The sequence below is a fragment of the Macaca thibetana genome, chromosome 11, assembly GCF_024542745.1.
Source record: "Macaca thibetana thibetana isolate TM-01 chromosome 11, ASM2454274v1, whole genome shotgun sequence".
NCBI lineage: Eukaryota > Metazoa > Chordata > Mammalia > Primates > Cercopithecidae > Macaca > Macaca thibetana.
In genome coordinates this window covers 24,292,087-24,314,881 of record NC_065588.1, presented here as the reverse complement: position 1 = coordinate 24,314,881, position 22,795 = coordinate 24,292,087, and the positions used below count along the sequence as shown (strand labels likewise).

The window sequence follows — 22,795 nt, the reverse complement described above, 5'->3', positions numbered from 1 at the left end:
CTGAAACTCTGTGCCAGGAACCAGGGACAAAGACCAGATTTTAAAAAATATATTAATACTTATATGACAACTATTCTTCCTTCCATTGACTTATCTGGGCAACGTTATCAAAAATCAACTAGTTACAAATGTGTGAGTTTATTTCTGTACTCTCAATTCTGTGCCATTAGATCTGTATGTGTATCCTTATACCAGGACCACAATGTCTTGATTACTGTAGCTGTCATACATTTTGAAGTTGGGAAGGATGCATCCCCTAACTTTCTCTTCTTTTTTTTCAGGATCGATTTAGCTATTTTGGACTTTTTGTATGTCCATATGAATTTTAGGATCAGCTTGACAGTTTCTGTAAAAAAGCCAACTGGGATTTTGATAAGAATTATGTTCAATCTGTAGATTAATTGGGGGAGTATTATCATTTTAAGAATATTAAGTTTTCTCATCCATGAATGTGGGTTGTCTTTTCATTTTTTAGATATTCTTTAATTTTTTTCAGTGATGTTTTTAGTTTGTGATTCACAAGCTTTACGCTTCTAATGTTAAATTTATACCTAAGTATTTTGTTCTTTCCATGCTGTTGTAAATGGAATTGTTTCCTTGATATCATTTTCAGAATGTTCATTACTAGTGTGAAGAAATACAATTAATTATTATGTATTGATCAACTATCTTGCAACCTTACTGAACTTGTTCTTTAGCCCTTATAGTTTTTTAGTTACTTCCTTAAGATTTTCTAAGTAAAAATAAAACATTATCTACAAAGAGCGATAATCATACTTCTTCCTTTCCAGCCTGGATGCCTTTTCTTTCTGTTTCTTATTTAGTGAACCTGTCTGTAATCTCTAACAAAATGTTGAATAAAAGTGGTATGAGCAAACATTCTTGTTCCTTATTTTAAGCAGAAAACAGTTAATGTTTCGCCATCAAGTATTATAGTTGTAGATTTTTCGTAGATGATCTTTGCTAGGTTGAGGAAGTTTCCTTCTATTGCTAGTTTGTTTAATGTTTTGATGGTGTTGAAGCAGGGTGTTGGATTTTGTCAGATGCTTTTCAGCATCTGTAGAGATATTGTATGATTTTTCCCTTTATTAATATGGTATGTTATGTTATTTGATATTTATATGATAAATCAACTTTGCATTCCTGGGATAAATCCTACTTGGTTATAGAATATAATTCTTTTTGCTATTTTACATACTCTAAAATAATCTAAATATTCCAAAATTATTTAGGAAATTATTATTTTAAAATGAAAAAGAATATAAATTAATAAATAAAAGTTGCACAAGTCACCTGGTCTTAGATTACCTCTAAGTCTGCAGCACCAGTATTTCAGAAGTGGAATTCTATTTTCCTGAAAGTACAATTTGAAGTATCGTCATTAAAATACTGACCTGCATAATCTGGTTGATAACATAGGACCAACCTAGGACAAAAAATTGATAAACTTTTTACTTATACAGTTTTAATAAGCTTGTTGCAAGATCCCGTATATAATTATGCTTAAACATCTTGAAGTCATATAATGTCATCATTTTGGTGGCCAAACTTTAAAAAGCAGATAATAGCTGATGAACTTCCCCATATAAAAAATAGTCAGCAATCACAAATAAATAATAAAATCATAATAAAATAGCTATATGTATTGAAAACTTGGATTTGGGGTTCATGACAAGCTTATGAAGCCATTTTATAGATTGAGAAAATAAGCCTCCAAGAGGTTAGATAAATTTGCAAAAACATTCCCGGAAATCAATACTTAAATTCTGCTTTTATGACCCTGCAGTCTCGCTCTGATAAAGTGACTGCTTATAGAGTGTTTCTGTTTTCATTTTGTTCTTCCTATTATTAGTATTTTTGCCTGGAAATTATTCAATGGGTTTGTGAAGTCTTTATTCTTTTATAACTTAGTGTCCTAGTACAATGTAGCAGTTGGTTTGCTTATATTCCATAAATTTTATTTCATAAATGTATTCCATAAATTTTATTCTATAAATTTATACACATATGTATTCCATAAATTTCGGTGCCCATTAGAATGTTTTGCATAAAGTATTGTAGCTCTAAGTAATATTGCATTATATATATATTTTAAACTACCTATCATTTTTTACATATAAAAAATGGATATAATTGTCTCAGTAAAACTAGGCTTAAGATCACTTCAGGCTATATACACACACTTGTGTGAGTGAGTCCATGCATCACACATGTGTGCTCACACGACTGAATTAATCATATGATGACTTTTAAGTGATTTAATTGATATGTCTCCTAAATAATTAGTTCATATTTTTACATTTCAGTTGTCACTGTATCTTGAAATGTCATTAATAAAAATTTTTTAGTTTTTCATTGATTTGTCATTCATCAGCCACTAACTGGCACAGTCCTATGAGTCTGATGTTGTTTTACGGCTATGAATCTGGTCTAGAAAAAAAAATTATTACAATGAAATTACTTAATATTTTTTCCAACATTTTGCAATAGAAATCCCATTTAACTATCTTTATGATTCTCAATTTTTTTATTTGAGTATTTTTGAATTACTTTGATTTCTCACTTAATATTTTCTTTCCTTCTTTCAATTTTTCTTCCTTTCTTTTTTTTTTTTTTTTTTTTTTTTTTTTTTTTAGCATTTCAAGAAATAGATAATATCAAGGAGACCGGGACACCGGGAGTGGGAGAGATTGGACTGGGAGACTCAGCAGGTCAGGACATTTGCATTACCATTTGCTGGTCATTCTTTTGCCATCAGTTTTACAATTAATTCTCTTGCCACTTGCTTATTTCTTCCATGTGCTTACTTGAGTTGTTCTCGGTTTGCAATTTGTGAGTAACACTCTAATAATATAAGAAGCCGAGCATTTGGGTGTCTTCCTTTTATAGTTTGAAGATGAAAAAAAAAAACAAACCACCAATTAAAAGAAACTATCAAGAATAGAAAAAAAATTTCTTACCTAAGTTACATTGATGCCCAAATTTATATTTTTTCTATATTTTTTCCTTGTATAAACTGTTTTGAAATGAAACTTCTTAATGACTTTCCCTTAATGACTTTTAAGAATCAAATTCTTAAAACATGTAGAATGTTAATAAAATGTAATTGTAGTGGCGGAACACCCAGGTCATGAAAATCGAGTTTCTTTTCTTCTCTGCCATATACTCTGTGCTGGGGTCCACCTTTCAAAGCTCTTGACACGCTTCAGAGTCAATCTGTTTGCCAACACTAATAGTAACTACAGAATGTTGACTATGGTGTATGAAATGAAAGTTAATTAAATCGGACAATTTCTTTGTAAATAAAAGGTCTCAATAGTCGAAGAGTCTCCTGGGAGCATTCAGCAGTCATTGTACAAGGTTAGTTTTAGTCACATTTCTCAGTAAGCTGGAGCCACAATGGCCTTTGAAGTCCCCATTGCCATGAATGTGGCTAATGGCTGTGTGTTCATTCTTTGGTCCAGGGAAGTGTCTTGGTTGTTTCAACAATGCTCACAACTCTCACTATTATTGCTTAGTTATGAGTGAAGACTTGGTTCCCTCCCTCTTTGTTACCCCTTCCGTGTTACCGCTTCCACAGCTCCCCTGGAGTGTGTCTTAGCTCCTCCACATCCAGGTCTTCTGTAGAACAACTACCAGTGGCTTTTTCAGTTTTCATTATACAGAGAGATAAATGTCTTTGTCCTTCAGTGTGATCAGATCTCTTCAATTAAAATGACTTACTCATAAAGGAACTAAGCTTAAAGTGATTCTATCTGGATGCTTCAGGGATTTTGTTATTTTTTAGCATGAACATTAGGATATTAGGGATTAGACACATTTTTATTGGCATGTACCTTGGGAGAACACTGCTTACCAGCTTAAAGGGAAGATACATTTCAACTATATCTTGATGCAATGCATATGCTTAAGTCTCTGCTTTTAGCTAAATTAGGTAAGAGTCTTGCAAAAAACTGTATTTGAAATGATACGCCAAAGTAAGTGTGTCTGCACAGATTCTTGCAGAGTTAAGAACCACTTTTCAATGATACTTTGATAAAGAGTATTCTGATAATAAACATCCCCGAATTTTTAGTTTGCAAATATTACGGAAATAAACATTAAAACCAAATAAGTTGAAGCTAAATGTGGTGGGTGTTCTTGGCATCCAACTATTATATAAATATTGACCTTAAATTGAATACACTTGTTGTTTGACTTTTGCATGTTTGGAAGCAAAATCAAGAAGGAAGGGACAAACATCTCATAGATCCCTATAGTCTTATGAGATAGAAAGAAACTTGGTCTAATCAACTTATTTCACAAGCCTAAATTACTATCCTCTGTTACATGAAACATTAGTAATAAAACTAAATCTATGTTTCTTGGCATGATGCAGGTCTACTACATTATGCTACCTCGCAGGTTATGGAACACAAATCATTCTGCATACTACATAATGCACACACATAAAAATACCATCATATTTGCCATTTTGCCAATTTATCATTTGATAAAGAATGCTATTGGTACTAACACTTCACTTTGGATTATACCAATATTCAAAGAAATCAAGATCATAAAAATGTTTTTGGTAGTGCCATTTCCCTGGAAAAATTTTCTCTTTAGCTAGATGAAATAAATAAAAAGATGATGATCCATTCATTAATTCATTTATTCATACAAGGAAAATTTCTACTTTCCCAGAGCTTTCATTCTTATGGAAGAAAATGTGAAGTGAAGATTTTGATGAGTATGTCAGTGGGGATAAGTACTAAGAAGAAAAATAATACTAGAGAACACTGAAAGACCATCTCAGATACACTGTCTAGGGAAAGGCTCTTTAATAAGGAGAGAATGGAACAGAGGACTGAATGGAATAAGAGAATAATTTCAAAATGTGGGGAAGGAGAGGTACATTCAACAGGAAGAGCCAGTATGAAGAGTGTGCTTGGTGTGTTGAAGGAATGGCCAGGGCAGTGGTAGGAAGACAGGAGAAGACAAGTGAGAGATGACACTGTGGAGGCTGAGTGGTGTCCATCAATTACAGCCTGGTAGACTATGATAGTACCTTGAATATTATTCTGAGGGGGATGGAGATCATTAAAGGAATCTTAGCAGATGAGGAGCATGTTAAGGTTCATATATTTTAAGGATCAGTCTGACTTACAAGTTGTGCACATCATTTAAAAAAATTTCCCTTTATAGACAGAATCTAAATTATGAGTAAAAATAGATGTAATAATGATTAGGGCAACATTTTCTAATCAGGATATTGACTGATGCTTGTGTTCAAGGGACTAATGTTAGATAATACAGCTATCCTTTTTCTTTTCCATGTCTTTAGTTTGCAGAATTCTTTTGAATTTGAATTATGGTTTTTGGCTTTGTATAATAACATTGTTTTATAATAGAGACCTTAATGATAATGATATATAATATTTAAAAATTGTGTGCATTCAATCAGTTGCTTGGCACAGCTGAATTTCTCATTTGTTTGCCATTTATAATTTCAACCCAAACCACATAGCTTTCTGTAAGTCCAGAAACAAGTCCTGAATTTTATCTCCTATTTGCAAAGGAAGGTGTTTGAAAATCATGTAACTCTTTTATTATAATCATTCCAATCCATGAGACTATTTATGAGCAGGAAACATAGAGTAGTTAAAACAAATCAATTTAGTATGAATTAGCAGGCTTGAATTCTGAAGGCAGCTCTGAAACTTACTAGCTGGGTGACTTGGCGTCTTTGACCTCTGTTTGCCTCCTCCGTGACCTATGGGAGAAGTGCAGTGTTGTTGTTGCTGCAGTTCCTTCATGTTTGTCAAGCCATTGTACAAATATTAGGTAATAAAGAGAAAATGGGTAAATAAAGGGTTACTTACATTAGAAGTAACCATTTATAATACAAATGAGAAAATAAGGGATATGGTTTCATGTAAATAACAGAGGATAATATCCATATTTATTTTCAGAAAAGTATTAGGTCAAAGTAGATATTATTGATACTTGGAAGGAAGGGTTATTTCTAAAAATATCATTTCTATCATGTGAAGAATCAAAATAAATATTTAAAAAGTAATTTGGGAGGTGGGGAGTGCCTTCTTCTAGCAATCTTGTGGCAGCAGTTTTCAATTGCCAAATAAGTATTTACCGGAAAGTTTTCAAATTTCTAATCAATGCATTAGAAACTATTTAAAATCTCTACCTAGGTTATCTAGGCTTAGATTTTCATGATTTGCATATCAGAATATTCATGCAACAAAAATATATACATACATACCTGTTTATGAATATTTAATATTATTTTCCTAAAAATTCTTACTCTAAATTCTTTCCTTTTCAGTCATAAGAATAAGAATCATTTCCGTGACGTCAAACCCCGTCTCTACTAAAAAATACAAAAAACTAGGCGGGCGAGGTGGCGGGCGCCTGTAGTCCCAGCTACTTGGGAGGCTGAGGCAGGAGAATGGCGTAAACCCGGGAGGCGGAGCTTGCAGTGAGCTGAGATCCGGCCACTGCACTCCAGCCTGGGCGACAGAGCGAGACTCCGTCTCAAAAAAAAAAAAAAAAAAAAAAAAAAAAAAAGAATCATTTCCATGATTAAACTGATAAATAAGGAAATCATTCTTTGACATTATTTTTCGGAGAGGGCATGCCTACTTCAACTTCACATATTCATCTGTGATTGTTTTTGAGTCTGGAGTGATTCCTGTCACTTTCTGCCACAGACAGTGGAAGAAATTCTCCACTCCCATAAGAGTTAGTTCCTCCACCTATGCTTACCCATTGCCTGTTCAACAAACTCTGATTCTCTGCTCCAGTACCTTCAACTTCTTCTGTATTACTAGAAGCAAAATATTTAAACATGCTCAAATTTTTCATCTAAAAACAAATAAAAACTTTTTAAAAAAATTTTACCTCTCCCTTTAGCTACCACTCCCTTCATGTACAAATTTTCCTAAAGCCTTATCTTCAATTGCTGTCATTTTCTTTTTTCCTTCTCACCGCTCTATTCTCTTCCACTTCTGTCTTGCCAAATCTTGCTAAGATCATCAATAACTATTATCATGCTAAATCCAAAAGGTATTTTTTAGTCATTGTCTTATTTCATCCTTAGTTGCATTCAGCTGTGTGGATGACTTTCCAACCCTCACCCCAGTTTTTGGTTGTTTTTGAAGGACTATCTTCCCTCTGCTTTTCACTTGGAAATGAACTGTCTTGTTCATCACTTCATCCCTAACACACTTTTTAAAGTGCTTTGCTAATAGCATGTGCTGAATAAATTTGGTTGTGAAGAGCTATAGCCAAATGAATACAATGTGAAATCCAATGCCATAAAGGCTACAAAATACCTACAAGGTGACAGTGTATAAGGCTTCATAGAAAAGATACAGTTTCATAGACAAGGTAGTATTTCAGCTGGGCTTTAAAGGATGCATACGATTTTGCCCAACAGAGATGTTGGACAGTGGGAAGATTGCCAAGGATATATTTAAAGCTGTGGTGTCTTATGTTCCTCTTTGGGCTTGAGTTTGGATGCAACACAAGGGATACAAAAGGAAAATAGTGACTATAAAGGTAAGTTGGGTTCAAATAATAAGAAGACTTTGAATCTTATGCTAAGTGGTTTGTCCTAACTCCACAGGACTTGTGGAGTCATTAAAATTTTTTGTTTGTCATGGGAAAGTAGGGTGATGACTAGGGCTGTGCCTTGGATTAATTAATTATTATGATGTCACTGTGAGGCTGATTGATTTATAAACTGTATGGCTATAAGAAGGAAGATAGATTACTAATGTAATCATGAAGTAAGAGTTCAGGAAGGTTAGGCCTGACGTGGTAACACCAGGGTACAGATATAAGCAGAAATCTGAAGATGGATTCGATAGGGTTTGATGTCTTCCTAGAGTGCTAAGGGATCAATTTCAACCTTGAATAATGGAAATAAAGGCCATGCAATTCACAGATACAGGAAATCACAAAAAGCAGTTTGTTTTTATTGATTTATTCTTTTTTAAAAATGTTTGGTCAGAGAGCGTGAGTTGTTTTGAGAGTCTTTATATTTGAGTTACCAATATTGATATATTGAGGAAGTATTCCACATTGGAGATTCTGGGACCTGGCATGGGAGTTGACGATACAGCCCTATGAATTTAAACTTGATGCTGAAAGTTGCCTCCTTAGTGGAAGAAGAGCGATGTAGACTGAGGGGATAGCCTGCAAGATGAGGGTGCTGAATGCCATGTAGAATTTTGAAGATCACGTGGAATAGTGGAAATAAAAGAAACTCTCAAGTTTGAGTTATAGCTTTGCTGCTTTACAAACTGTATGGTCTTGAAGTTGTGTTTGGTTTGTTTATTCATTTATTTATCTTTAATATCTGCCCAGGGCCCTCCTGAGTGGTCTGCAAACAGTAAGCACTAAATGCAGGCTTTATTGGCTCACTAGAATATATTCATTTCTACATTATGGATTTTTTTTGAAGTATCAAAAGTTGTTTGTGTACTCATTCATTTACTCATTTATTCATTCATGTATTCTTACTGAGTCTTACTCTGCGACAGGCACCCTCATTATACTGCCTGACTTCTTCTCCATCTCATTTCTTGGCTAGTATTTTCATTGGTTCAATTTGGTGATATTGTTCTCAGTTATAGGAAAAAGATTGATTTAGATCTCATCCATCTATAGAGTCATGCCATTTACATCTCAGACTACATTTCCTCCTCCTCAGGTTGGTTGAGATAGCTCCAAAAGGAAGTGATAGCGAATGTTGCCTTTACTTTTACAATAACAGAAAAGAATCTTTCTGCTGATTTCATTTAGATGCTTATAGTAAAATATTTAACTCACAAATGATTTAAATCATCCTCTTTAACAGTAGTTAAACACACTGATGTTACAGAGATCTGCCAAACAGAACTATTATCATATGACTACTGAGAAGTTTTTGGACAAAAGTGCTTGTTGGAAGAGGGGAGCCCTATTCCCTGAATGCTGAATGAGTGCTTGCCTGGGGTGTCCCCAGAAATAGGAGCTGACACAGGTGTTCGGCACAGTTGCTTACTGCTTCCCATCAAGAAGGATGGGAGGATCTTAGCACTACTGGTTTGTGGCACTCAGCATACTTGGCAAGCAGTCAGCTCTGGCTGTGGATTTCCCTGGGGAAAATAAAAGCCACAGGGAAGTCATCCGTGTGACCTTCTGCTGGGTAGTTGGCACACAGTTGCACCACAGGAAAGCTTTCAGTTGTCATTTTCTGAATGGGGAGAGATCAGGTGTTGATGGAGGATCCCCATCCAAGGTGGAAGGTGGAGAAGGAAACCAATATTGAACAGAAGCTTACTAAATAATTCCCAGTCACGAAGCTTAACACCAACTGATCTGCTGATAAAAGAGATTCTTGGGGGGAGGCCGTTGATGTGTTTTTGGGGGTTTCTTTGGTTCCGTAGCATAATTACAAGCTTTCCTATTGAAGTCTGACCCATCATATTGAAATGCTGTCACTAGTATCATTAGCAAGTAAAGTGTTGATAACATAGTCAAATGCACAGCAGAGTTCTGGCTCTTAAGTGTCTGGACTAACTCCCAATATTAGGAATAGGAGTCAAACTGCCATCACTTTTCCTGTGCTAACAGACGCCCTGCCATTAGCAGTCTGAAGGCAATTTTAATAAAATACATAGCCCTGCTGAGTTGGTCTCAAAAGATAAATACGCAATGCAGAAAAGAAGCTTTTGTTTAAAAGTAATTATTTAAACTATGTATTACAGGTAATTTTCTTTTACCAGTAAGGCAAATGCTATCAGAATTTCAATAACGATTTTTTGGCTCTTATCTAAATAATGTGATATTGTCATTTCTAAGAGTTAAAGCAGTGCTTATTTTTACTTATATACAAAATGAGGGCCAGTTGGACCCAGGTATCATGTGCATGTGTTTTACAGTTGATATTACATTTTTGCGTGAACAATGTTGTATTCTTGGACAGATTTATGGAAATGTAACAAGCTGGTGAGGGAGTTCTGGGAACTACAGACTTCACTTGCAAACACAGATTAGAACAGGAGGGCAAAGAACATCGTTTTATTTTCCCTTTACTGTCCGAAAGGAAATCAAATTTCAGTCTTTTAAAAGCTCTTTTAATAGGATGCTTGTACGTAAACCACAGTCACAAGGGTGTAACAAATGTGTGCATGTATCCGAGCAGCCAGAGCTTTGTTCACCAAAAGGTGAAAAGCTCAGAAAGCTTTCCTAAGAGTCTATTTGGAAACTATTTAAACCACCGCCTTTTCTTTCCTTCCTACTAGCATGAAATCCTTAAATTAATATAGAATTAGTTCTGTCCTTACCGTAGGCAGAGTGAGAACTTGCTTACCTAAGTGGGATGAGGAAGGTTCCTATTTCTCCCTGCTGCTCTTTGGAATGAGACAGACATCAGTTCAAACTCCACTCAACTCTCAACTCCATTTTTTCATGATCTATCACCTTAGACAAGTTACTTGCCATCTTCATCAAGCCTTTGCTTCCTCATCTATAAAATTAGTATAAGAATAAAATGAGCCTTGCATGATTGTTTTAAAGATGTAATGAGGTAATACTTGTAAAATATTTGGGGTGTTGTCTGGCACAGAAGCAGCACTCAGGAAATGTTAATTTATATTTGATTGAACAAAGTTTATTGAAATTATATTTGAATTAACAAAGTTTTATCAGGGAAAGCACAATGTTGAACATTGTGCTAGGAGTTGGGATAAATACATTGAATAATATATGGTGTCTACTTCAAAAGTATAAAGCCTAATGCAAGACAGGCATTTAAGCAGATAACTTAAGTACTATATGCCACTTGTTGTAATGTGAGTATAGATCTTGGGGACATAAAGGAGGCAGGGCTTAATCTTGGCCATGGGAAAAATTACTGCAAAATCTTCTTGATTTGTTAAGCTTTCAAAGAGAAGACGCTAAGCTGTATAGTTTCATCCTGAGCTGCTGTGATCAAAGCCAACTATTTTTTTTTTCCAAGAGTGATTTTTTCCCAGCTCCTTGTTTTTTCTGTTCTTCTTCCTTTACATTTATGTAAACCTTTTCCTTAATTGTTAGCACCATAGTTAGATGATTATCTATAGGCAGTGAGAGGAGGTAAACACGAATTAACCATTCAAATGCTGCTCAGCATCTTGCTAAAATGATTTCAGGGAGAATTAGAAACACAGGCTTTATTCTCATACATTGCAGATGGGAATGCAAACTGATACAAGCCTTTGGGAGAGAAATTGGTGATGTCTAAACAAATCTACATATACACTGAACCTTTTGACCCAGCAATGCCACTTCTAGCAGTTAATCCTGAAGACACAATATCAACAATTTTAAAACTAGCCTGGGTTGGGGGTAGTGGCTCATGCCTGTAATCTTAACACTTTGGGAGGCTGAGGCGGGTGGATCACTTGAGGTCAGGAGTTTGAGACCAGCCTGGCTAACATGGTGAAACCCTGTCTCTACTAAAAATACAAAAATGAGTCTGACATGGTGGTGGCCAACCATAATCCCAGTTACTCGGGAAGCTGAGGCATAAGAATCGCTTGAACCTGAGAGGTGGAGGTTGCAGTGAGTCAGAATTGTGCCACTGCACTCCAGCCTGGGCGACAGAGTGGGACTCCGTCTCAAAAAATAATAATGATAATAAAAGAAAAAGAAAACTATATGCCCAAGATTATTCATCATGGCATTTTTTATAATTGTAACCTATTAAAAACTACCTAAATGTTCGTGCAGAGGAGGGTAGTTGAAGAAAACAGAATGAAGAACATCATCTGGAATGGAAATAAAATAAGAAAGTATATATGTATCTGCTAATTGGAATCAAGAATAGGAAGGACAAACCAGAAATTAATAAAACGGATTAAATACTCTGGTTGGGCCCGGGGAAGGGGATAGAAAGAATGGGAATAGGGAACAAGAGTGAAGAGGTGATAGGGAGTGATATTTATCTGAAGGGACATTTTTGGTATAGTTCTGATTTTTGGAACTGTGTTAATATTTCACATACTCAAAAAATAAATAATCAAAGTGAATTAGAGTATTCAGGGTACCCCACATGAAATATTAAAAAATAGCAAGAAAACTTAACTGTATTCTTAGGAATTACAGATGAAGGAAGTGGGTAAAAAAGAGTTAATCTAAGTGACTGCCAAACAACAATTGGAGTTAGGCTCTAAGATGTTTTAAAAATTAACAAAAAAGAACTATTGCACTCTTATCAGAGTATTTGTATTTCACAAGATATGGGTGAGTGATTCAATTTTCCACAGGGGTGAGATTTAGCATTTCCAAAACTGCTTCAAATATCTCCTAGGATTGTGGATGAGAGCTATTTTCTCTCTGTCAAAGAAAGGAAGAGGGCTAGAATGAAGCCTGGTTATTAGATTTTTATCTTAGATATCAATAAGAAAAATATGTATCACAGATATACAAATAATGAAATAGGAGTATGTGCGTGTGTTCATTTATATATTCCCAGCTCTATCTGCTGAGAGGGCCTAGAAGCATTAACACCCCAATAGTGATGAGCACATTTGGTACCTAGTTCTTGGTTTCTAAATACCATTCTCTAGCAAAAGAAACCAAGAATGCTTGTAGAAATGATGATCCAGGGCCAGAACCAGAAACGTATGTCATAAGAGTCTGGAACATCTTGTGGTGCCAGAAAGTAGGGAAGGAGTAAACAATGTTGAAAACATTGAAATAATGCAGGATCCTCCCTGAAGTGGCTCCGTATTTCCAAATTCAGGACATTTGAGCAAGAAAATAATGAGAGTAATAGGATATTCTTAATATAGTCCATAAGGTTGTAAGAAATTATTGAGCAAATAAATAAGTGAGGGAGAAAAGAAAGCTCTTTTTTAACAGGAAGAATGCCAATTAAGAGGAATGATGGAAATAGAAAGTCACCATTTGGTAAACACCACAGTCATAATAGTTTCAGGCAAGAATCATCCAAATGGATGCTAAATTTGTGGGTGAAAATATAATGATAAATAGGATATTTACAGAATGTCAACGTATCTCTTCTCAAAATACTTATTAATTATAAAAGGAAAGTAGTAACTTTACAGTGGAAAAACCTGGCAGACATCACTTTAAACAAATGATCAAAGTTAACATCCCCAGTAATGAGACATATCAACATCATGTGCCTCTCATATGATTCACTGAGAAGGGCACAAAAAGTAATTTCTGTCATGTTCTTGCCAAAAATGCATAACATGAATTTAATCATGAAGAAATACCAGACAATCCAAAAGGGACATACTACAAAATAACCTGGCAGGACCCTTAAAAATGTGTGAAGGTCATTAAAAACAAAGAAAGATTGAGGAACTGTCCCAGATGGAAAGAGATAAAGAAAACATCACAACTAAATATTGGCTCATGGTCCAAGAAAAAGACATTAGTGAGTCAATTGTTGGTATTTCAAAAAGGGCCATAGATCATCAAATAGTATTTAACAATGTTAATCTTTTGACTTTGATAATTGTATTATTGGTTCTATAAGATGTTAATTTGTGGGGAACTTGGGTAAAGAATATATGGGCACTCTGTACTATTTTTGCATTTTTTAAGCCTGAAATTATTTCAAAATGAAAAGTTAAATTGAAACATAAAAATCATGTGCCTTAAATAAAATGTATGTATGTATTATCCAATCTTCTTTATTATCCATTGTTATATAGAAGGATGACTTCAGTAGACTCAAGGAAGAAAGGAAAATTGTAATAGAGTGATAGGTATGTTACACTGTGAACTGTGTCGTATTTTGTTAACTTGCTCTGTCACCCACTGTGTAAACCCCGGGGGTACTTTCTATACTTTTATATTTTGCTAGTCTATTTGCCAATAAAATAGAAATAATGATCTAGCAAGACAGTTTCCAATTATTCACACCAATGGAGGAGAGCAGAGATGTCAAGTATGGAGCCCAAAAACAATAATTTTAAGAAGCACTCAAGTGAAGATCGAGATTTAATGCCAGGTAAGAGCCAAGTGTATTCTGGTAGATGTAAAACTCCAGATTATGAAAGTATTTTCATAGAGGGAAAGCAGAGCTAGTACATTAAGTTCCATGGATGTGTGTTAAGATATCAGTAATCAAACAAAAGCTAGAAAGGAAGTAAGGGGCACAGTATCGGTGCAGCCATCCAGTCAGTCTCCGAGGGCCCAGGTTAAGTTAAAAACAATGTCTGATGACTCACACCTCCCAAAGCTTGATGGTGCCAGTGAGATCGGGGTAGTACTCACTAATACTTTGTGACACCATTAAAGGACTAGGGTAATGGATCGATGGCAACTTAAGAGTTAGCAGAGTTCTGTGCAACACCAGCTTGTTTTCCCACACATTGATGTTAAAAAAATTTTGTGTTCAAAATAGTTACAAGATGTCAGCAGAGAAATTGACATCATTAACTATGTTTTATAGATGAGGAAACTGAAATTCAGAGTTTCCCAAATGAGACTGCTAGTAGAGAATGAACTTGCACTCTAGACCAGGGTATTCATTTGAGTTCATGAACCTTCTAGCATCAGGAAACTCCCTAAAAGTACACAAAATGTTTATGTATATTATTACGCAGGTACATTTTTTTCCTGAGAAAAGGATGCAAATCAGTTGATTTTTATCAGATTTTCAAAGGTGTCTGTGACCTAAAACATAAAAAAATATAAAATTTTCTTTCCACACAAGTGCACAGCATGGAGTGGAAATACTTTTGCTGGACTTAGTCTTGTATAACTCTTATAGTACACATAAGAAGCATCAGTATGAGAGTAAATGATTTAACAGAGAGATTCTGGACTTGCCCAGAATCACAGGAGTTAGTACCTAAAACCAGAACTCCAGCTGCTCACAATTTCAGGGAAGTGGTTTTCCTGTTGACCGTGTTATGAATTGTCTTCAGTGTGGATAGTTCTGTGATAGTCCCTCACTGATTAGGGAGGTGAAGGTCTGGTTCCCAGGTCTGGTACCAGTGGAGGACGTCAGATCCAAAGGAAACCTGAGCAGCAACTGAGTTCCAGTGTTCTGCTGAGACATCAGTTAGCATTGTGAGCATAAGGGCGATTTGAATAAAATTCTGTGGATTGCTTGAGAATTCTCTAGGTGGAATTAGGAAGTGTGGTAGAATCATCTTACCTGTGTGGAAGGAAAATGTCTTTGAAATATGGCAGAGGCCTTAGGGTGAGCATTCTGAATGTGTCGCCTCGTCTGTCACCTGCAATACCTGCCAGAGTTTTAGCTTTCTCAATTACTCTGGAGCATTAGAGAAGATCCCTCTGTCCAGAGATATTGTACTTCTTTGAAGAATACTTTGAATGATAGTAGAGTTTCTGTATGGCTTTGACATTTGCCAAAAAGGTTACAGTATTCACAGACACCCAAATATTGTCCCTATATATGAGTGTGGGTGTTGTCATGGCAGCATAGATCAAATTCAAAAAAAAAAAAATTAACACTTTACTATTATAATCAGAGTTCGTTATTCATGTCTATACACACATAGTAAGTATATGTATATTTGACTTTCAAACCCAAGATTTATAAAAGACTTAAGATGTCTTATAAAGATCTTACAAAATTTAAAATTGAATCTAATCACCAATGATTGAGAAAGCAATAAGGACTGTAAGAGCTGGCTAACGCTTATCTAAGTCACTGCTTTCGTGGACAAGGAACTGAAGCTCAGAGAGGTTAAATTTTGCATCATTTTACACAGTTAATAAGTGACAGAGCCAGAAAAAGTACCCAGATTTCCTGATTCCTAGCCCAGTTTTCTTTTCACTATGGCATGGTGCCTTATGACACATATGAGATTAGAGCAAAATTGTATTTGTTGAAATGCGTGAGAAGTGTTGTGGGTCTTTTGATAATGTTTTGTGGAAGGAGTGGGGTCATTCCATCCTTGATTTTCCCCCCCACTTTTACACTTTAAATCTAATAAATGAATAGTATCCTTTATCTATTTCAAATTAGTAAGATTCTACTGATTTCTTTTTTCAACAATCTGCCTATAGTTTTGGAAATTACTTACTTCTTTCAGAATAAATGTATGCATACATTTGAGTTACTAGCTCTTGAGTTGCTAACCCACTAAGTGACTAATCTAAGAAATCACCTCTCTTGTTAGGTGCACTGGATTGCAAATGTCTTTTGATAATACTGCAGTGGTAGTGTAGGGATTTGCAACTGGCAGGCAGGAATTGAATTGCCATCATTTGGCTTTAGCAGGAGTTAGAGTCTTGTCTCCAGCATAAGCATGAGCCAAGGTACTGTCTCCTTTTTTCTAATTTTAGTTGGAACCATTGGCACTGATCTTACCTAGACAGACTAGTGTTATTTCTACCCAGCACAATCTGCTGGGATGGGCTCCATTCCAAGCCATTCAGTTGAACTTCTCCCCCTGATTTACCAAACAGAGATATGATTGGATGTTGAGGTTAGAAGCTTTCACCCTTTTCGTTAGAAGTCATCCGTTCAGACATAGAGATTCTAAGTTTAATTGGTTCAATGTATGACTCAGAAAGAATTGGCTGTTATGACTGAAAAATGCAGCAGGCTTTAATTGCGGGTCAGGAAGTAATTACTGCGACATTTTGGTGCTGGGACTTAGATATTGATACATTTAACTGTACAGGGGTGAGCAAAAAAGGTGAGAAGTGATGTCTACACTCCAGCCCTCACCTGTCTTATTCTGGAACAGACGCGTTGTACAATTGTCCTGTCGTGGTCTATAATCATGGGCATCTTTCCCTGCTGGCATCTCTCATGATCTCAGACACAGCGGCCGTGATTTGGCTCATGTCTGCATCCTTACCACAATCCTCAGTGAGGCCTCATCAGGCTGACAGTGCTGTCCCTCAACTAACTTTCACATCACTGGGATGAAAAGGGGGCATCCCAGCCTGTCGGACCTCAATCATTTGTGCAGCCATGTCTGTACTCTTTTCTCCCTGCTTTAGTTTGTCATGGGATGTCTGCAAGGCTGCCGTCTCACTGGAGTGCCACACGGGGAGCAGGCCATCAGTTCTCATTTTGCTCAGAGCCCAAATATAAAAGGGTTTTTATTATTTTTCTATCCCACCCAAACCTCTGTATACTCTAGATTTGCCCTGCAGGAATTAAAAGTGTAGTGACCTCATACTAGCATGTAAGGTCACTTTTTCCTGGTGAATCTTTCTTCTCCCTAAATCAAAAGTGCCAAAAACATTGACAGTCTTTTGCTATTACACATAAACAGTAATTTCCCGTATGTAAAAAGCACAGGAGTTTTGTTTTGTTTTATTCTTTTTCCTGTGGTTGCTTGTGACCCAAATGAGAAAGACTGTCCGTGGAACGAAGAGGGTTAATGGATCCGGTTATTAGTTCATATATCGTCATGCAGAGGTCTCAGTGGCAAGTAGACGTGACATATACCCTGCCCTCCTGGGCTTACAGCGAATTCACATGGAATTTATTGCTTTTTGTAATTCTCCAAAACTATAGGTAGAATCTTACCCACAAACAGCTCAATAGAGAGATCCAGATAAACAACTAGAAAAAAAGTGTTTAAGTTGTATGAAAAAGAGGACTTTGAAGTGTGTATCACTTCCCAAATATCTGGTTGAACAATAGCACATCCTTATCCAAGTGGAAAAAAATGCTATAAATTTAAACCCTTCCCTCCCCTCCCCACCCCTCCTTCTCCCTCTCCTTTCTTTTTACAGTTGTTTCTGTTCTCATTTTGGATAGCGATTTTGGTAAAAGGTCTGTGTTCCCTGCATACCACATGCATTGCTAACTTTTGCCTAGTTTTGAACGATGGATGAGCTGCTCTCTTACAGTGTGAGTAGCCCAATAAGATGAATACTAATAAATAATGATGAAACACTTTGATCTTGTTTTCTGTGTGTTAGATGGAGTTTGTTAATTATCAGAGTTCTCAGTGCAGCCCTTTGAGATGGGTATCACTATTATCCTCATTTTACAGATGAGCAAGTTCATGCAGAGAAAGAGAGAGTGTGTGTCTGAGAGCACAGGATGATAAGTGGGCAGACCAGGATTTTATTTGACACCAAACTGTGAGTCCCTAACACTTAGGGATTATATTCAGCTTCAAGTAACAGAAACCCGAGTGACAGTGGATACGCGGATGCAGTCCAAGCCAGTTGTCTCCTTTTGCTATCAGGGACCCAGACTTCTGACTCTCTGTTCCTCCGCACTGGGGGCACCTCTTCATGCTAATGCTTACAAGAGGGCTGGTAGGGCTGCAGCAGGCCATTGTTAGCTCTTGTCTAGGAAGGAAGTTGGAGAAGCACAAAGCACAGAGCAGCAAGACCAAGGCAGTCAGGGCTGTCCCCTTCTAAAAGGTTTTCACTGAATCCCGCCCCCACTTCCATTTACATCTCATTGTTGTAAGCAGGGTGCAGTTTATCAAGCAGGAGCCAGGGAAGGGATATTGGGTAGCCAGTTAGTGTCCTCTGCCACAGCTCCTAATCCCCTGTATGACTGCCTTTTCCAGTCTTAGTATAAAATAGGGATAGAGAATATTGTTTTTTTATTTTAAAGTCAACCATAAATTGTCCTTTGTCTAGGGTTTCCTTCACAGTTATGCTTATTAGAATACACCCATATAGGCCCACACATCATATGCCTCTTGACTGGATGAGTACTCATCTTCTGATGGAATATTTTACGTAGAGTCTTCAGCAAATATTTGGCACAGACCTGCTTTTAAGGGGCTATTAAATTGATCTGGAGATGATAACTTAAGGCATCACCCAAGGTTAGAGAAATTGTCAACCGATTCAAGCTTCTTTCCACCTTCCAAAATGCTAATCGACAAATGGTTTGTTATGAGGATAGAAATGTTTTCCTATAGGCTAGGCCATTCTGAGTTGTACATTTTTCCTCTTCAAGCCTGATGAAACAAAAAATGTCCATCAGAATGTTATCTGCAGGAAGAAGTATGTTTTTAACTTCAGGAGGCTAAAATTCCATTAACTTATTTATTCTTTTGTATCCTAATGTTTATTTTTTGTTTTTTGTTTTTAAGACAGGGTTTAGCTCTGTTACCCAGGCTGGAGTGCAGTGGTGTGATCTCGACTCACTGCAACCTCCACCTCCCCGGCTCAAGCAATCCTCCTACCTCAGCCTCCTGAGTAGTTGGGACTATAGGCTTACGCCACCATGCCTGGCTCATTTTTGTATTTTTGTAGAGATGGAGTTTTGCAATATTGCCCAGACTGGTCTCGAACTCCCAGGCTCAAGTGAACAGCCCTCTTTGGCCTCCCAATGTGTTGGGATTATAGGCGTGAGCCACCGTGCCTGGCTCTAATGTTTGAATATAAACAAGAGAAGTGCCTTTAAGCAGTGAGATGGATTGGTTGAAGACTGTGGTAAAATATAAAGCATGTGGCTTCTTCATCTGATTGACCCCGCCTTAAAAAAGTTACCTTTATCTCTTGTGCTACTCCAGTTTCTCTATTTAGAAAATGCTGTTGTATATACAGGACCGGTCCATAGAGTTTATTTCAGTAAAATACATTACAATAGTATGGTAATTCATGGGAATTCTAACTCAGCACTAACTCAATACTGTTTTCTTTTTGTGCATTGTTACTGTTTTATCATGTCATTGTGAGTGTCATTTATATATGATTTTTTTTTTATTACAAACTGATCTTCAGCTACTTCAGAACCATGTGCTTCACAGCAGATAGCACAAAGCTGGGCACAAACCAAATAAATACTTATTCACAGTTAATGGGCTAGGCGTGGTGACTCACGCCTAAAATCCCGGCACTTTGGGAGGCTGATGCAGGCAGATCACATGAGACCAGAAACTCAAGACCAGCTTGACCAACATGACAAAACCCCATTTCTACTGAAAAATACAAAAATTAGCTAGGCGTGGTGGCGCAGGTATGTGATTCCAGCTACTTCAGTGTCTGAGGCGGGAGAATCGCTTGAACCTGGGAGGTGGAGGTTGCAGTGAGCCAAGATAACACCACTGCACTCCAGCCTGGGCAACAGAATGAGACCCTGTTTCAGAACACACACACACAAACACGCACACCTTCACACACATGCACACAGGCACAGAGTTTCTGTATGGAGACTATATAAGCAATTAGGATGTTTCTTAAGAGTATTAAGTTGTTTTTAATTAATCCTTAACATCAATGTGTTTTTTTAATTGATTGAAAATGTTGGTTGAATTTTAGGATTTAGAGACTTTTCAGATTCATAAAATTCTGTATATTCTTCTCAAATTTGACTTAACTCCATAAGAGCGGGGGTATTCAGCGTATGTGGACAAGAGGGACATGCAGTTTGGATCACATAGGTCCAATATTTCTTCTTTTATTTAGTAACTTATAAAATTCTAGTTAGGCAGATATATTGAGTTCTTCTCTTTCCATTCTTAATGTTAAATTTGCCAGAGGTTGTTATATGTACATCGGAAATATGTATGATAAAGATGATTAATACAAAAAAAACCTTTTGCCCTAATTATTTGACCACTTCATGAGAAAGTATTGTTTGCGCCTAAATTAGCTGAATAATTGAATAATTGCCTCAGTTCTCTTGTAGTTTGTATGTTGAAACTGTGACTCCAGAACATTACTAAGAATTTTTCCACAACAGAAAATAGACTGAATTTTTAAAAATTGATGATTATGAAAAATTTGGTGATTTCCAGAAATACAAGTTTACTTGTTTAAAATAGATGACTCAGTATAGAATTTCATGTGATAATGTTTTTCATTAGTATTCATGATCTGATCCTAGAAATATTTTTCTAGGTTTTGTTTTTTTTTTTCCTGAAACAATTTATTTTGGACTGCAACTAGTAGATAATTGCTTTACGTTTTAGGGAAAAGAATCGCTTAGTTTTTGTAATCCCTCAAACACAATATTGGAACCTTTACCATGACCATTTTAATCAGTCCCACAGTATAGCTGAATCTTGTCATCAAGCTTACTATCTAAGGAATCTCAAGTCTTCCTTTCTAGTTTATGAACTGTGGTAATTGACAAAAGAGATTTCCAAAAGATAATTGTATTGATTAATTCAATTCCTGGGTTGAACATAAGATTGTAAATTGGAGATCACTCATAGAAATTGAATACAAAGGGAGTATATTTTTAAGTCTTTTTTTTTGACATATTAAATGATTTATGCTGAACTCCTAAAAGCTTTCCAGACTCACAGAGCTTCAGTAGACGTCTAATGGAGTCCTGAATGCCAGCTCTATTTTTGTTACTTATACAGTAGGTGGGAAACCTTTAACTAGTAGGATGAATCTTTGTTTCATTTCCATTGAAAAGCTCATGGACTAACATATTAGGGCTTCTAATGTTTTAGTAAAAAGTTTCCTGATGTGACAAATTACACATATATTTATAAAAGTTTAAATAGATACATATGTTGTTCCCAAGTATAAGCATACATTTTTATATCAATCTATTGAACCAAATCCAGTTTTTACACACACATATCTAGATAGATAGATAGATAGATAGATAGATAGATAGATAGATAGATACACCTGCATGTTGTATGTATGGGTTCCATGTTTATTATATGTTAGCTGGTTGAGTATTTCATCAGATAATAGGTTCTCTAAATACAGAAGCTGTTTTATCCACTTTCTATCACCCCCCACAGAGTATGATATAGTGCCTTTTACACAATGGATGCTAAATTAATGGTTGTAATGAATGGTGACCAAAAGAATACACATTTAATCAGAGAAAAATCTACCATTTGACTTTGCTACAGGTACATGGGAAAGATGTCACTTAAAGTTCCTTTTATTGTCAATTAGAACTGTTTTATCCTTATTTGGTTGGATGGAAGCTAAGCTCTGCCACTTTTATATAGTTTTATTTATAATTGTGAACATGTAGAGCCACATGAGGCCATCAATCAGCAGAGGGATGAGGGCCCAACAGAATTATTTCTGTAGGTGGCCAATTTTTTTTCAATCAAGGACAGCTGAAAGGTCATGATTAAAACAGTGATTTTCCTGAAATTGTAAGTGACTGTTAGTGACTGTTTTGCACAAAGATGTCAAAACTACTTTTTTCTCTGAAAAAGAAAATTATAAGTTCTTGAAAACGTTGGCAGTGTTCCAAATTTCACTTGCACTACTGTAATGTATTTTAATTATCGCACTTGAGTCAGTTTCTTGAAAAATATAAAAAGCTAAAATAAGTTAGTGTGATAGTGGGCATACATAGATTAAACAATAACCATCTAATGCCTCACTGATATGTACAAATTCATTACTCAATATTAGCCAAACACAAGGATTGAACAGTTTGTGCTCAAAGAGAGTGCATAGCATTAATTTATATTCCTTTATAGAGATGAGGAATAAGATCACTATATTTTCTATTAAAATGTGGTAGTGATACTTGAGATACTTCAGTCATTTGCTTCATGTAAACCAGTTTGCAAAGGCAGCCAAGGATAGCTAATGTTTCATCAATTTCTGTAGGTGGCCCTTTAGTCTCTGAGTCAGGATTGACTTCAGTCCCTGAGTAGTGGCGGGGAGGACTTACTGCTGGTTGTTATCATCTTTCAGATGAGGTGTGGACATGAGGTTCTGGCCATTTGTAGTCATTAAGGATTCCTCAGAACCTTTCTAGCAAGAGGATTTTAACTGCAGTGTCCTGGTCAGTTTCCAAATCGAGTAATTACATTCAGCCTCTTAATGTCTTCCTGCAGGTTCTGTTTTTGTTTATTTGTTTGTTTGGGGTTTTTATTGTTGT

At 36.1% G+C, this 22,795-nt stretch overlaps 1 protein-coding gene and 1 long non-coding RNA gene across 18 annotated transcripts in view; one reads left to right on the top strand and one right to left on the bottom strand.

Moving 5' to 3' along the window:
* Nucleotides 1-14,947, bottom strand: part of LOC126930091 (uncharacterized) — a 37,759-nt gene extending 22,812 nt beyond the window's left edge. Inside the window, exons 1-2 of the long non-coding RNA XR_007717443.1 lie at nucleotides 14,864-14,947; nucleotides 10,361-10,516 (exon numbers count right to left, since the gene is read on the bottom strand). This is a non-coding gene — a long non-coding RNA (uncharacterized LOC126930091). The remainder of the gene's footprint in view (nucleotides 1-10,360; nucleotides 10,517-14,863) is intronic.
* Nucleotides 1-22,795, top strand: part of SOX5 (SRY-box transcription factor 5) — a 1,034,891-nt gene that overhangs the window by 348,761 nt on the left and 663,335 nt on the right. For 14 of the 17 annotated variants that reach the window (XM_050746696.1, XM_050746702.1, XM_050746700.1 and 11 more), the window contains one exon: nucleotides 2,637-2,711. The exons of the other annotated variants lie outside the window; for them this stretch is intronic. The gene's annotated coding sequence lies outside the window, so the exon portion shown is untranslated. The remainder of the gene's footprint in view (nucleotides 1-2,636; nucleotides 2,712-22,795) is intronic. 17 annotated transcript variants of the gene reach the window in all.